Below are 16,523 nucleotides of genomic sequence, written 5' to 3' on the forward strand. Positions count from 1 at the left end.
TGTGTGTGTGAAGGCGGTGCGTCAATTCCACATCTTCTGGGCCTGCATAAAAGAAACCCCAATTCGGCCAAACAATGCCAAATCCTCCAGTGGCATTTATCAACCGTGAACCTGCTAGATCAGATCAATTAACATCAGTCATTGGCTTTCAATACTCGCCGCCAAATATGTGTCCAAGAGAATCTTCTCAGCTGTCTGTCCAAACCTTCCCAAATCAAAGCCCGGCTTTCCAAGGCTCGACACAATCCAGCTTTTGCTGCACACAAAGAAACATTCTTGTGGTGTATTCCTGTGAGGTAACTTTCCTTGGAGGCAAAACATTGGCCCTCATGTGAGAACGTTGTCGTGTTCCTATCTTAACTTTCTGTTACTTTTCTTTTGGACGGTAAGTGCCTCACTTCTGATGACTATGCAAATGACCAGCGTCAACATGTTGAACGCCACCCGTGCATGAATGAGCATATGTTCATAATTGTAAATTAACATAAATAACGCCTCAATAAGGATAGACTTTCCTGCCCCATATGTCCTGCTTTTGGAGATCCATAAAGGGGAGTCTGTACTTTTTAACGGCCTCGGCAGCAGAATTAAGTGACCGGCTAAAGATAAGAAATGGGGGGATATAAAGAGTTCTGTTAATAATGTGTCACCTGAGGATCGAACCCTGAAATTAAGGATAAATGGTTTGATATAAAAAATGTATCGCCACAGCGAGGCAATCGATGACTGCGATGGGAGGAGGTCAATGTCCTTGTTGGTATCTTAGCGCTATGCACTTGTATCAATAGCCAATTCAATTGAATGGTGATATCATCAGGCAATATCATTATATTTTTAATTACATTGGCCTTTAAGTTATTATGGTCTAATGAAGACTGTGTGATGCTGTTGAAAGCTCCAGATAATACAAGTACATAGTGTACCTGGTGAACTATGTTTTTATTTAATGTTCATCAGATCAATGGTCAATTTGCTGACAATCTTTGCAACAATGAACATGTGTGTGTTTCTGTAGTTTGAGTTAACCTCACCATCACCAAGTGATCCATACAGTGTGCATAACTTAAGACGTCTCTTTGTGAGACCCTAAACTGCTATTTTCTCCCAGATTACGGTCACAATTTGAAACACGGTAACGTTGTAAATCGACACAAAACAAACTAAACAATGTTACAAGACTGCTTTGTTAGGTTTAGGCAACAGCACTACTTGGTTAGTTTTAATAATAATAAAAAAATCCTTCTTTGGCTTTGTTAGAAAAATGTACTGGACACCTTGAGTTAAAATCATTAATCAGGACATTTATTCTTTGCAAAGAGAAACAGTTACAGAAGTACACAACATGACATGTCAAATGCGTATCCTGAACTGCTCCCAGAATGAGAGAAGACTATCTTCTTAAATACTTATGTTATCAATAGACAGAGGGTCCTATGACGCCGGAAATGTGTGTGAGAGTTCAATCAGAAGTCACTGGCTTTATTGCTAATACGACTGACTAATGTACCTTGTTAATGATTCTGAAGGTAACATGAAAAACATTACTAATGAAGCGTAAATAAGTTTTTCTTCTAACCGGCTTACAATTACAATTGTAAGCAAATAAAGAAAAGAAAAGAAAACATCCCAAACTACTTTTGTATTTAGTTAACACAGGACACATACTGCAGTCTCTTTTTTTACCCATCCAGCACCCACATTCCCTCCATACACAAACCACATAGGCCATTTAAAACTTATTTATGACGCGTCAAAAGCAAAAGTAATCCACGACGATTCAAAATGCAGTTTTTCTTGTTAGGGAACATCATTTTTCAGAGACAGGGCCGCTGTGTGTAGTTTAAAACAACAAATAAAACGTGTCTACTTATTCTTTACGTACCGACGGTTACGGCCCTTTAAATTGACTCAACTCCCACACAGTGAATATTTGCACCACTTCATTAACTCTAAACGCAGGTACTGGTAAACATACTGATACTGTGTTCATTATGTTCAGATTAAAAAGCTGTAATGTAATGACTCTGTTGAGCTCTTGATGTCTGTGGCTCTCACTGTGATGATACATATGCCTCTTAGGGACTTTAGCATCAGAGATGAATCAGAACTAGCAGCGCATTATCACTCGCATAACATAAACAATTCTGCTATAATGATGTTCAGAAAATCCCAAGTCTGGGTTAGTCATCACAAAATGTTCTTTCCCTCCTTTCATGTATCACAAGTCTGTCATTTTCATTATCTGGGATTCTGTCAGTAAAGTGAACATTAAAGTCGTTTAAGAGATCGACTGACGGAGATCAATACTCTCTGCCAAACAAAACCACTTCTTATGCACGCTTGTATATGAACTCAGTATATTTGTTGTAATACCAAATATTTTGCATGCTGCAAAACAGCCATACTCTACAGTTACAATTGGATTTCAGCCTGACTCTAACTGTGTTCATGCAAAGAATGCAGAAACATTCAAGTCTGAGGGTAACTCATGTGCTATTTTTGTCAATTAAGCAAATAAACAATTTCTCAATTTCTCACCTTGGTTCTATTTCCCACTGGGTCACACTATTCTGTTTTAAAGCCACAGTCTATGTTATAAATCTTGCACATTGACAATACTCTGTATTCACTTGGCTTCTGCTACTCTGTGTACAGTGAACCTTGGAAAAGTCAAATGAATTAATAACACCTTGAATGTTCAAAGGGAGAAAACGCAAGGCACTTTACACTCGGACACCAAAGAGTACAGAGCCACTGCTGTGCCAGAACATCAAAATCATTCAGTGAAAAAAGTATTTATTTTTTATGTTAAATAAATAACAAACAGTTAATGTTTTTTTTTCCAGAATATTTTGTTTGTATTTTATTTCATGATCCAATGTCACTGTAGTCTATCTTATTTTACTTTTATCTTCATCATTTATTATTCTTACATATACACAAGATTTCCTCCGTGGCGAGAAACCCTGTGAAAAAATGTAAGCGCAACTCATCAGCCAGCGATGAGTATTATTAAATAAATATTAAATATTAAGATTCACATAAACTTCTTCAACGCCTTAAAGATTTAGCACGTCTGTTATATTGTCAGCACACGACTGGATGCTGTTAGCTGCTGCTCTCTGAACGAGCAACTTGACTGAACTTTTTTGATATCCAAAAGATAGATTGTTGGTGAAGTATCACTTCAACGGTTTAGTCGTATACTTGCTGTGGCTTTTTACACATCCAGGTTTCTTTTAGATGCGAGCGATGAGTGAAATCTTCAAAAAAACAACTAAAAACACATCAAATATGATACTGGTGACACTAGGCCATCAAAGAGAGAACAAAGATCCTTCTAAGAATACAGGTCCTATACACGTCAGGCTGAGTGATTCAGATAACACTTTTACTCTGCCTTCATGAGACAGCATCTAAAAAAAGGAGAAATTAATAATTCTATAGGCTGAATAAATAAAGGGAGAGAGATGGAATGCTGTGTATTGGCCCGAGTGAAGCGATGCAAGGTAGGAACAGGATGAAAGACCTGGTGGGAGACATGGTAAGTGAAATGAGGAAGAAGAAAAAAAAGCATGAGGGAGGGAGAAAACAAAAATGGACGGATGATAAAGAGATGGCACAACATGGAAGACGAGAAGCAATTCTCCCCGTCCCTCCATCTTTTCCGCTCCCTCTCATTATCACTATGTTCTAGCCAGCTTCTCTCAAAGTGTCAAACTCATGATAGGATGTCGCCGTTGTTGTTGTCAAGATTATTAGTGCATGTAAGGCGCAGTTAGAGGAATGTGTCTGCACTCCTGGCGCATGCAGGTAGAAAATAAACATCTGTCAATCACGTCGCAGGGAAAGGTGGAAAAAAAAGGAGCGCTTCACAGAAAATGGAGCTTAAAGCTGGCGAGAATTTGGTGGATATCCAATGTGTACTAAGTGATTCCAGGTGGTTTGAACAGTAAACAAGAGCAATGAAAGCCAAGGAACCCCCACCGACTCTAACGAGCATGTTCTGATCTGCCTCCCCTTGAGTTAAAGGTTCTATATGTGGACTTCAGAGCATTACTATAGCATCAAACAACTGTCTACAATGTACAGATATACTGGTGTAATGTCTACCTGAGCAGAGGATGAAGTCACTCTCCCCGGTGGGTGTTGTAATCCTGTGCTTTGTTTACATTGCCGGGTCTGCGTCACCTGCATTTGATCCTCTCTCATCGTGGAATCGTAGCACACCGTTAGCCGTCACACCGTTAGCCCTCACAATGTTAGCCCTCACACCGTTAGCCCTCACACCGTTAGCCCTCACACCGTTAGCCCTCACAATGTTAGCCCTCACACCGTTAGCCCTCACAACGTTAGCCCTCACAACCTTAGCCCTCACACCGTTAGCTGTGTCAGCACTGTTGCCGTTGTTTGCGCTGTTAGCACCGCTGTTAGCACCGCTGTTAGCACGGCTAGCTTCTTGCTGCTGGCTCAGTTTGAGAGGTGTGTGGAGGCAATATACTTGGGATTCCCTATAGATAACCTTTATAGCTGCAATAATCTACATTTTGTTATATTGACAATGGATCAGATTCCCATGTGTAATGTGACACCTTATTCACACGGTGGATTACTATCCGGGTTTGCAGTGCTTCTCGACGGTGATGACCATTTTAGCCATTTTTAGCTCTTTGTTTTGTTTTGGCCCTCAAACTACGTTCTCAATCTTATTTCTTGTCGCAAAGAAAGAAGTATAATTCCTCCACCAGTCCAGCACAAAATGATAGAATAATGTGTGTATATATATATATATATATATATATATATATATATATATATATATACACACATTCTTCTATCATATATATACAGCTTATTTTTCCTCAGGAGTTGGTGGAGAAACAAACTTAGTTAAAGTTTAAAAAGTTAAAATCAGTGAATTTGGGATTTATAAATCATCAGATGAACAGAAACATGGCTCCAATTGAATGCTAATGTTGTTCTATGTCTCCTGAGTAAAAACACAAATAGTGCAGCTTTAAGGCATGGCTAAATGTCGAAGACTGATATACAGACTCCCAGCCTTTGCAATTAAATCAGCTGGTTGGGGTTGCCTTTAACACTGAACATCATCTTGCTTTGGTACTGAAATAAATCATCTGATGATGAACAAAAGGACAACTCTGTACCAACATGTCTAACAGCAAGGTGTCAACAGTTGGTTAAAGCTCATTTGTCATCACAAAACAATCAGAAACTTCTTTGTTTATTCCTTATTTCCTAATGCTAGGTTTATTGGGTTACTAATTGTAAATCCCAAAAGTAATTACACAATTTACCCACTGAAAAATATTTGCATCAACAGATTTATTTTTTAAACCCCTTAAGCACTAATCAAGTCAATCCAGTGTCTATTATTGCTGCTTTTCAATTAAGTTGATGAAGAAGAGAAAAAAAAGAAGTCATTAAAACTCAATTGAAAGTCAGTCCTCGGATCCGCGATCATATCTCACCTTTTTCACTGATGGAGGAACACAATTTGGAAAACAATGAATGTGTTTTGAAAGCTTGAAACGTTGTGCGCCCAAACAGATGGTTGATGGGACGTCTTTTAAGACGCTGAGTGAATGAATCATTTCCCCAAACAAAAAAAGCAAGCTCTGTACGTGTGCTGGGTGTCCCCACTTGACTCCCTAACCGAGCCCATATGAGCTCCAACAATGATCATCTTTTGAAATCTCTCAAGAGATCAAAATAGATAAAAGAATTTAATATCCCCTCTAATTTATGTATTTCCTCTATTCCAATATCTGGATGTATTTATTAACTTCAGTATGATGAGGGATTTCTCTTCCGCCTCGTCTCCAATGTCTCATATAAGAAAACATAGCGTCTCCGTTTGCATATTAACAAACTCTTATGAATTTATGCATATCAGCAGGTTTTTTTGTGTTTAAAGTCATTAGAACAGATCCTGCTCCGCACCGCTACGCTTCCTTCTGAAAACTTTACTCCAAATTGTCTTCCTCACAGCGTAACCTCGCCGTGCTAAATCCAGCGTGGCCTCACAGTGATGTATGAAGATGGCACCGGTCCTGCTCTTCATACCGCCGCTGATCGCCGGCTCTTATTATTACTCGGCTTCCTATTGATTTGTTGGCATGTCGGCGTGTGATTGTGATTGACGGGGAGGAACAGAGTGCTGCCTCCGCGCTCTGACCCGTGTCCTCGGGGTCAAGTGTGAAACATTAACGGAAGTTTACGGCTGTCGATCTCAGATTAACAGCCGAAGATTGTCAAATGTAGATCAATGGAGGGGATATCACACGCCGCGCTCGTGTTATTTACATGAGCGCTATTGATTTTAGATGCTGTTGATCTTTAATCTACAACTAGGGCATCACTGTGTCTGTATTCCACCTTGAACAAGACTTTAAACACCTTGAAAAGACAACTTTGTTACAATCTTGTGTCACATTCGTTCCAGACTCCTTTTGGCACTTTTCACGAGACATTTATGTCCCTTTGAATACAGGAAATACATTTATTAAGCAAAACCTTAAGCGTTTTCTATATTATATATTAGCTGTAGAGAAGCCAGAATATCCGCAGCTAAATCGTGCACCTCAAAGTGTTTGTAACTTGCCGCCTGCTTTTATTATTGATAAAAGCACTATTAACATGTTTGGGGATTATACAAAGAAGGCTAAGATACTTTCAAAGGAGGTCTTAAAAATCTACATTTGTATATAGGTTTTGCAAGTCAAATCAAATTATTTACTGGATACTCAACCTTTGTTTCTTCATAATGCAAATCATTGTTCTTCTTCTCTACAAATTCTCGTTGCAAATTAGTCCGTGAATATGAGATATGAGTTTCCAATCCCTCCTCTGCATTGTGGACGTTCTTCTATGGCTCTCTGCCGGTTACGCTCATTGTCTTTTTGATTATTCGCAGTTGATTTTGTTCATACGCCCTCTGGCGCTTCGGAGAATATTGCAACAAACACTACATTGAGCATAAGCGCCTCGTGCACGCTCGGAGCTTGCGCGCCATTTGCAGAGGCTACGGAGCCAAGAGCGGGAATAAACAAAGCTTAAAGCTGCACTAATTAATATTGCGATATTACTAATGGATCTAAATTCCCCCGGCATCACATTTCCCTTTAACTAAACAGCATCTTTCAGCTAACCGTCTTGGTTTAAACGCCTACAATCTTCGTTCTTTTGATATTTGTTCGCCAACCTTGTTTCCAGACGCTTTTTCTCAGACAGACACAGCTAGTGATGAGCCAGCTGACGCATTCAGCAGCTTAAAAGCTAGAGTTTTGCCTCAGAAGTTGGTGTACACTAAAATAAACTTGGTTGATCAGTTGGAATTATGACTCCACTGCTTAAATCAGAGGTCACTAATAGGCAGACCGCGGTTCGGATCCGGACTCAGACGCCGTTTTATCCGGACCTGGACTTACAACCGATAGATAATTGAAAATGATTAAATATTGACGAAGCGCTTCTATTTTAACCGGCACAGCTTTTCCAGCCTTTACGGCACTTCAGCGGTCCAGGAAACACACCGACCAATTGCATGTGTTGTAAATCACATCACGTAATGCTTTTAAAAATATATATTTTGTATTCCGATAAGCATCGCGGCTTGAGCGAGGTATAATCAGACGGGAGAGAGGCCGAACAACAGTTCTTTCTTAAGACATGCTCCAAAAAGAGAAATGTGGAGAGCAAAACCAGAACCTTTAACAAATAATGGACAGACTCTCTTATGTTAAAGGTAGTTAAAAACCAATATGCAACGTGAAGTGCCACACTGAGCAAACGCACCCACTCACATCCGAAATGAAGGCACAGAAAATGAAGCACCATGTGAGCAGAATCCTAATACAGTAATTCACTGCCCAACAATGATGCCAACTGAGAGGAACAGAGCTGAAGGAAGTGGTTTCCAAAACCACAGAGAAAGGCCCAGCACACAAATTTATCATATTAGAAGATGAGAAGAATTTAATATTGTGGCTCTTTTGCGGGACATCACTTAACACCTGCATGAACTGAATTTAAAGCTGCAGGGCGAGAACAATTCAGTTGTATTCATTTTTCTAAAAGGAAGAACTTCATTTTAAGATAAACATTTAAATATATTTTTTTTTTAATCCAGCCCTTATTGTAATTAAAAAGAGAGAAGAACATTTATTTATTATCAGAGTATTTATTTTTCATAATTCAGCCAGTAAAATGTGAAAACTGACGATAAATATTGTTTAGATATTATTCAATAAAAAAAAATAAAAAAATTCTATCGTTCAACATGCCAGACATACTTCTTATCTGCACTGTAATATAACCGTACCAAGTTGTACGGGTGACACAGTAATGGAAATGTTAAGGGACAGCATCACACCTTTTCAATTATAGGACAGTAACATTTGCATCTGCAACTGTATCAACACAGCTTTTAGAATCTCATTCCATTGAGGACAATGTGTACTTTATCTCTAAGGTGGAAATCTAAATCAGTCCTTGTATTTTCATATTTTCATATTGCCATAAACCTGCTTGCTTCCATAGGTAAGACAGTTCAGCTGGCATTTGTCTTGTGTACTAATTGCATCTGAATGTGATATTGAGAAGAAGATAATCCATCCAATCAACTTGTGAGAGAAGCTTCTGTCAGCTTTGGTAATTAGTGAGTTAAAAATATTATTAGAAATATTATATATTAGTAATATTACGCAGATACAGGCAAGTGGTGACAACTAAGGCACATCTCTAACAAGCAACATGATTGGTTTTACCTTACTGGGGACGAGCGATGACAATACACATTATCAGCAGTCTTTTGATACGATAATGGCCTCGTAATGGTTGCTGCACCGGGAGCCATCATAACCCACAGTGCTTGTGCAAGAAGAGGCAAGAAGTTCAAGAGGTATACTCTTCTTTACCCTCTTAAATAATAATAATAATAAAAATAATAATAATAATAATAATGGCATGTTCGGAAATGATTTTCAGAGAAATGACATGAATTAATCAATTTACCACAGTATATTCTGATCTGTGCGGCATCAAAATAGCATCAGAAAGGACTACAATCTAATTGGATCGTGATGGTTGAGTTGGTTGTGGAGGCTACAGCCTTCAGGACACAACATGCAGATGGAAAAGCATAACTCATGAACTCTAAGCGGAGTCCCACTCCACAGTAATTGTGGACAGCGCAGCATTTAGCCCCACACAACACAACATGGAGCAGGTAGTCTCAAGATGTTTCCTGTTTTTTGGGCACATGGCTCTTTTCACTATACTTATAATTTACAACACCAAGGGTTGTGTACTTCCTGGAGCATTTTTCATTAGTGCTTTTAGAAACTTCAGAGTCAAAAGCATGTCCTTCATTCCCTGTAAGGTTGCCATGGAAACAAGAGGAGAAGTAAGGAACTCAGTAAATATATTTATATTTTGTCGCTCAAAGTCTATTTGACATATCAAGAAACCATGTTAAAACAATACCATGGTGCCATTATTAAAAGGTATCCCGTGGTTTATAGTGCAGGCCAAATAACTTCCTGGAATATTAACACAATATCTGCAAATCAGGGGTGGCAAATTCATTTTTGGGATCATGCGGTATCTTTTAAGTGGGACTTATCCGGCATATTTTTTGTGTCTTGTTGTTGCCGAGAAGCCATTTGTGTACCGTCCATCCTGCGCTCACACTTATAATGAACTCGTCACACTTTTAAAATCATGGACAAAACTGATTATAAAAAGTTTATTTCCATACGTCTGACACCACATATTATTCCGTACATACATTTGAGAATAACCAGGACATTGTAATTATATATAAGGGCACAGCAGGTTTCCCTCCATATGTTTGCATCCACATCTACAAGAGTTAACACATTCTGTGAAGAAGGAAACAATCAATAGCCAATCAGATCAGAGTAGGGCTATACATACCCTTTGATGTTATTGCTGTGCTTCGCCTCCAGACCTTTGATTTTCCTGTAAGCACTGATGCTCTGTAAAATCACATGTGTACTTTGTTCAAGTGTATTTAACAGTGGCTGCTGATCACTACCGCTAATGCTATTTTTCTTCTCACGACTTTTTTTTCGTGGCATCTCTCCAATTACTGTGCATGTTTCAGAGTATTTGCACACAGCACAACAACCTGCCCTTAGACCTTGTGTTTGAGGGGGAGTTACCTACGCTAATGATTAACAATAGCCCACATGCGTCCAATTTATGATCACGTGGGATCCATCAAGCAGCACACGGTAAGGGCGGGTTAGAGAACATTTGGTTGATCGGTAGTTGATTTTTTACATTTCACAGAAAATGGAGAATGAGAATTTTCAGAGGTCCATTATTCCAATGCCAAGTTCTAATTTGACAACAGACAAAAAAACTGATGTTGCCATTTTTCTTGTTTCCACATGCAAAAACAATTACGGAATGTTTGGTAATGGCTAAAGTTAAGATACCAATTCATGACAATGACTTACTGAAGGACTGATAGTCCAGAGATCCCAGTGGAATCCCCCCTCCCTCCGCCCTAGTTAATGTGAGATTATATTAATTACATTAGAAAAGCATCGGCCTACAGTTCCACAGGCCAATCCGTAGTGTTCTTCAACATACAGGTTGAATTGTATCAATGAAAATCATCACACAAACCAGAAAATATGTGCTGCAAAATAATTGCTCATTGTTATTTTTGGGGGACTTGGACAGCATGCGAATGAGGTTTTTACAAATCATGCTGATTGAGAGTAGCCCTTACAATCTGAATTGCTTGTGACGATAAATAATACACTCATCTCAACAACAGCACTAAGCTACAGTATGCCCAAGGGAAATCTAGTGTGTGTGTGTGTGTGTGTGTGTGTGTGTGTGTGTGTGTGTGTGTGTGTGTGTGTGTGTGTGTGTGTGTGTGTGTGTGTGTGTGTGTGTGTGTGTGTGTGTGTTGGGAGGCTGAGGTGGACTTTCAGAGTCACACGTCAATAAATAATTGAAAAGCTGCTCTTGTTTCACAGTTTTCTCTCTGTTTGCTTTTGTCTTTAATTAAGAGGTTATGGACCCGCTAATCCAGAGGCTCTGTGTCAGGGACATCAAAGTCACAAAGGACGACGCGAGTCTTTCAATATGCAATCAAACTTTAGGAATTAGGGATGACAACAGTTGCAACCCATTGTCCTTCCCAACTCTTCACATACTGCCGCGTGCTAAGACCCCTTTGGTGTCTTTTTCTAATGCACTGGGTTGACGTATGACGTTCCACTACTGTCATATAGTTAACATGTGAATTAACCCAAATAAAAGCAGTGGCTTACGTTTAGGCAACAAAAGCGCTTAGAGTGGGATTTAATTAAATGAAAGTGAAACTTCAAATTGTGGAAACGAAGACGCAGAGCACAATCAGTGTGTGAGTGTTTCTTGTTTGTTTGTCCCGTCCATCTATCCTCCCGTCCTGCTTGCCCGATATGTTTTTTTTGGGGTTCTTTATACTACGTCAGCACATTTCTGGAGCTCTTGCTCTGAACGTCTAGTAGTGACTAGAAGAGAGAGAGAGGCGTTGATGGAACAAAGTTACAAGGCAAGTTTTTTTATGTCGCTCATTTCAGCATCAAGGCAAGTGCAAAAGAAACACATCCTGTCAGTCCGGTTCCTACAAAAATGTCTGTGACTTTTTGCACTTTATGTGCTAACACTTGTTTTATCTATTTATTTTTCCCCGAGACATATCCGATCCAATTAAGGTATTTTAAAGTGTAAATATAAAAATCCCCACCTAGTCCCTATCAGGGTCTTTGCTGAGTGAGTTATGAGGTAGAAAAGCCTTGAGGAGCTTTCTGACAGTTGCAATACACTAATCAGCCTTGTAAATGCAATAATCAATACACTGAATAGATGGCCTTGTAGGAGAATGCAAAATAAATAAAAAGTAGTAGAACATTTCTAGGATGTACATGTGCTATTGTATATTTGACTAAAGTTGTACAATCTTGACTTGTGTTGTACAGTCTCTGGCAAGTGAGGAAGAAATGATTAGTCTTACGTTATACAGACATTATACATTATTATAACTCATTCATTTTAGATGAGGAATACCAACCCATTGGGACATGGTGGGTTTTAGATTGTGGTTCTCTGTAATATTACATAAAATGCTCACATTTTCACTAAAAACTAAATGAATTTGTATTATTGTTGCATTGAATGTCGAGTCACTATGAAGTAACATGTTTCACCTCACACCACACACACCACTTGATAGTTTGACAACAGGCAATATAACCAATAATACTGAAAAGATCAAAATCCCCTTTGTATTTATTATACATCACTAAATCACCAGAAAGTTATAAATGGATCCTTTTCAAAAAAGAAGTCATAAATCAGCAGCAGCGTTGTCCATTAGCTTTTCATTCTCCCACACAAAGTGAGGCCGAGCTTTTAGTTTGAAACAAGTTGTGAGAGTTGTTGTCGAGTATGTGAACGCGTGCCACCTTCGCCACAATGATTCAGCGGCCCGAGGTCGCCTTGGACCGCTCGCCGCCGGCGAGTCGTAAGGCAAGGACGAGGAACAACGACCTTCCTGTAGCGCCGAGTAAAGCCACCATTCACGCTGTTGTATTTGCATAACTATCCCTACCTGCACGTAATTATTCCCATAACCTTGAGTCGGCCAGCTGAATGAGCTGTGACTCATTAATTGTGCAGTTTGTGCTGGAACCTTTAGACGGGGCCAAAGGAACGTTGGGGGTGCAGAATTACATTCACATATTTTAGAGCCATAAAACTCCTCATTTGGCACTTGAAGCCGTAAGTTCATGATGAAGCTACAATTACATGTGCAGACGGCAGAGCAATAGCCTTTGGGGACGTTTGCCATCTTTACCTGAGTGGGGAGATTTAATTCAAGAATTAAATATGGCACGAGATCAGATGGTATTATCCATTTTGATAAAAAAAAAGCACAAGTTAAACAAGGAGACTCAAACCGAATTAATTTACATTTAATTGTAATAGTGTCACAGACGAGCAGAAAAAAAGAAGAACATAATGTTGACTTTCATCAGACAAGGACCAAGGCCTTTAAGGAAGACTATGCTTGCTAATTTTGCTCTTTTATAATGTTTTTTATTTCCTTTTGAAGCATTTTTTCTTCCTAAAACGATGTCAAACGGGGAATAATGTGTTTCACTTTGCCTTTCAACCGAGCGGTTGCGTCGCATATTATGAGGGAGGCAATCACAATGGTGGACCCTGATTTGCAGGCATTACCCTGCCAGCAGCTCCTGATTGAAACGAAGGAAACCTGCTGAGTGTAAACATTCTGGAGAGAAATGACAAGGCAATTACTGCGCAGCGAGCTGATTGGAGGGGTTACACCGGCTGTTATACCGATCAATAGCAGGCCCAAATAGAAAATGACTACAAATGGGTAACTCTTCAAAACTGACTGCAAATGTTGTTCAAACTCTTTCACTCTGACTCCATGGAGCACTCAATCAAAAGTGATTGCGGAACTTTTAACATTCATGCACATGAATAAATTGATTCATGATTGTTTTTTCGGAGTATCCTGTTTGCTTTTGCGCATGCAAACACCATGTCGTGTTTTCAGAAACAGGGATGAGCTTTTACCCCTTTCAGGAGAAACCCACGAGTTCTCTAAAAGAGTAAACTGTTGCATGTATGAACCTCCCAGTTGAGCGCCAACAACTATATGCCCAGACGCAGCTTCAGCCAAGTGACGTAACAGAAGTTCAAACCATGAATCTGGAGCGATGGAGAAACAGACTTTTGTATCTCCATCCACTGCTCCACTTCGATGCGCTCAGATAGCTGTTGGTGATCCGAAGAGGTCACAGTGGCGATGAAATGTTCTTGTAATCTCGTTGGGGCGGAGAAGAAATTAGCAGTTGTCAAGTGGTAGTAAATATACAGTGTATTGTTTAATATTTCCTGTAGGTCTTCATCTCTGGTTTGCACCAGCGCCTGCACTAAAAATAACGTGATAATCAGTCACCTACTTACTAGTAATAACCATGTATATAGGGATATTGATAACCAGACTCCTCGGTACTCATGTAGATATAATATCCCGATTGTGATCATAACCGGGATACTTCTCATAAATGGGTTAATTGTGTCCACGTCAACACAGTCGATGAGTGTTTTTGATTGGAGCTATTATGATGTCCTTGAACTTGCATTCATTCCAATAGCCATCAAGTGGGCGACTCCTCTGGTTGTAAAATAAGTGTGATTGTATAGAGGTCTATGAGAAAAGGACTCTACTTCTCACTTTATTACCTCAGTATACATTGTAAACCTGAGTCTATCGTATCCATCAAATTCTTCTAAATTATGGTCCAAATTAGACTAACATGGATGACAAAGCAGGGTATGGTTTAGGGCGTGGCTACATTGTGATAGACAGGCGTTGTCCGGTGTGAGTTGTTGGCGTTTTGTCTTCAACTGGATCCTTTTCTTAGTGTGTTTTCAGTTCATGAAACTAAATTGTATCATTTTGGTCCCCTTAAAATGTATTTTTAAGTGTTCGTTTGTACGTAGCTCCACCCTCTCGCGTCATTTCTGGTTGGAAAAAACAAGATGCCGAACTTGAGGACATCATGGTGACTATGACCACATCTTATATACAGTCAATGTGTCCACAACAGGCTACTGTTAACATACACTTTGTTGTGCCTAACCTCACAAAATATAGTGGCACTCAACAATATGTGGTATAAAAGAAAGATCAAATCATTAATTATCAGAAACTGGAGTTGTAATTTGTTCACCATCCATATTGTTGATGTATAGTAAATTATATCAATATAGATGTGCTGCAATCTCTTAGAAGGTAAATCAAACAAAACTAGAACACAGACATAACTGCAATATATCATAATGTGGACATTTACCAAATTGCATTGCCAACTTATATAAACATGTCGTAACCAGGCAACCAGGCAATTATCAGAGCGACTCGTACCGACAAGGGACGAAATTCCAGGGGCTGTTGCTCCAGCGCAGCTTTGTGTAATTATAATTTGTTGGTCCACATGTCAAAGGACCCTCTAATAAGGGTGTTTCCCCTCAGGGGAGTATTTAGGTAATGCATTTATGATTTTAAATATTCTAATTAATTCTAGCAGAGCAATTACGTAAGAATAGCCATTTTAGCTTCAAAGTCCACTGATGGCAACAGTAGAGCTTTCGGTATAATACCAGAAATGGCAGAATCACCTTGTGTTGAAGTTCTGACTCACAGTATATGACAAAACATTCACATTTACAAAATGATCATTAAACAGGCAGTATTTTTATTTACAAAACGTGGGTTTTAATTGCAAAAGTGTGTGTGTCATGCAGTCATATTTTATATTCAATTTTGTTTTTTTTTACTTTGCCAAAGCATCACACATGTCTATGCTCAAGGTTTTTAATTAAGTTTACAGGCATGTCTGGCTGCATCGAGCCTTTCTCCCTCATGTTTAATTAAAATCAAACAATAACACAAATTAGAAAGACCTCTTGAACTCTGGGCTTTTTGATTGATTAAAAACCATCCATTCAGCATGTTTTTTTTCTTCTTTTCTTTTCAAGGTCAAGGGTCTTTGGTCAAGGTATGTCTAAAAAAAAAAATCTGATATCTGCACTGTGTGTGATCACTTATGCTTCGCCGTCAGCAAAGTTGCCGCAGCCTGAGGGAAGGACTTCACTATAAACAAACCAACAGAACAGCCATGAATCCCAGTGAGATCTCCTCAACAACATCATCTAATAAGAATTTAGCATGCAGCCACTAACTCACCTGTGTACATATCAAAGGGGACTATTGGGTACGGCTGCACGCTGGGAATAGATCAATAATCAGATAGGGGGTCATGAATGAGCATTTACTGCATACAAAAAAAAAAGTAATCAATTGTGCCTAGGTAGCGCTAAAGTTCTGCTTTTATATGGCCTCCTGCATGGCAGGACATGAGCAAAGTAGGAATACATAAATAAGTGAGCAGCTAGCGCTATGAAACCCGCCACGAGTGAAAGCAAAGCAAGCAGAGTCTGTGTTGGTCGTGTGGTGGAGAGCAGCAGCATCACTCGGCACACACAGGCTGAGTGGTACGTGGTGGTCTCTCTCAGTCAATGTAGTCTGCATCTCATTAGTCCAACATTACTACATATATAACTGTATTAATAAACCAAATAAGTCAAGAGATGGACAAAACAGACATTTTAAGTGAAACACGTTTATTCATTACAGTAACGGCCACTTTCACCTTCAAAGTGCTAATAGACATATTCTTTTGCATGGACATATCGTTCTGAAGTAAATGTTGATTGCCCAATGGAATGGCTGTGGAATAATCACCATTTAGCATTTAATGCTAGCGTGTGAACATTTTCTAATTAGCACTAAACACAAAGTACATCTGAGGCTGCTGGGAATATTATTTTTTTACAGGTTTCTATGTCATAAACAAGACAATTAAAAATGCTGACCC

The sequence above is a fragment of the Taurulus bubalis genome (genome assembly GCF_910589615.1).
Source record: "Taurulus bubalis genome assembly, chromosome: 9".
NCBI lineage: Eukaryota > Metazoa > Chordata > Actinopteri > Perciformes > Cottidae > Taurulus > Taurulus bubalis.